This window comes from Sipha flava, unplaced genomic scaffold, assembly GCF_003268045.1.
Source record: "Sipha flava isolate LNK unplaced genomic scaffold, YSA_version1 214_pilon_pilon, whole genome shotgun sequence".
Taxonomy (NCBI): Eukaryota; Metazoa; Arthropoda; class Insecta; order Hemiptera; family Aphididae; genus Sipha; species Sipha flava.
In genome coordinates, this window is record NW_020272832.1 from 149,894 (window position 1) to 150,163 (window position 270).

At 18.5% G+C, this 270-nt stretch overlaps 1 protein-coding gene across 1 annotated transcript in view; it reads left to right on the plus strand.

The window, feature by feature from the left end:
- Positions 1-270, plus strand: part of LOC112682900 — a gene marked incomplete in the record, with an annotated part of 75,501 nt that overhangs the window by 71,725 nt on the left and 3,506 nt on the right.

Consider the following 270-nt stretch of genomic DNA (forward strand, 5'->3'; position numbering starts at 1 on the left):
GTAATTAAGTATATATTTTCATTATTACTTGTACTTTTCTGTTAGTTAAACAAAGTATATTTAGGTATTATTTATTGTGTCTTTTTGGATAAATTATTCTGATACTTATAAATGTTGTTACTAATTTCATGTATAAATTGAGTTTAGGTTGTAATATCTACACGTTATTGCAATATTGATAGTTGCTGTTGTTGTTGTTATATTTTTGCTTTAAAAGTTTTTCTATAAATATATTAATTCATTAAAAAAAAAAAAAAAAAAAAAAAAAAA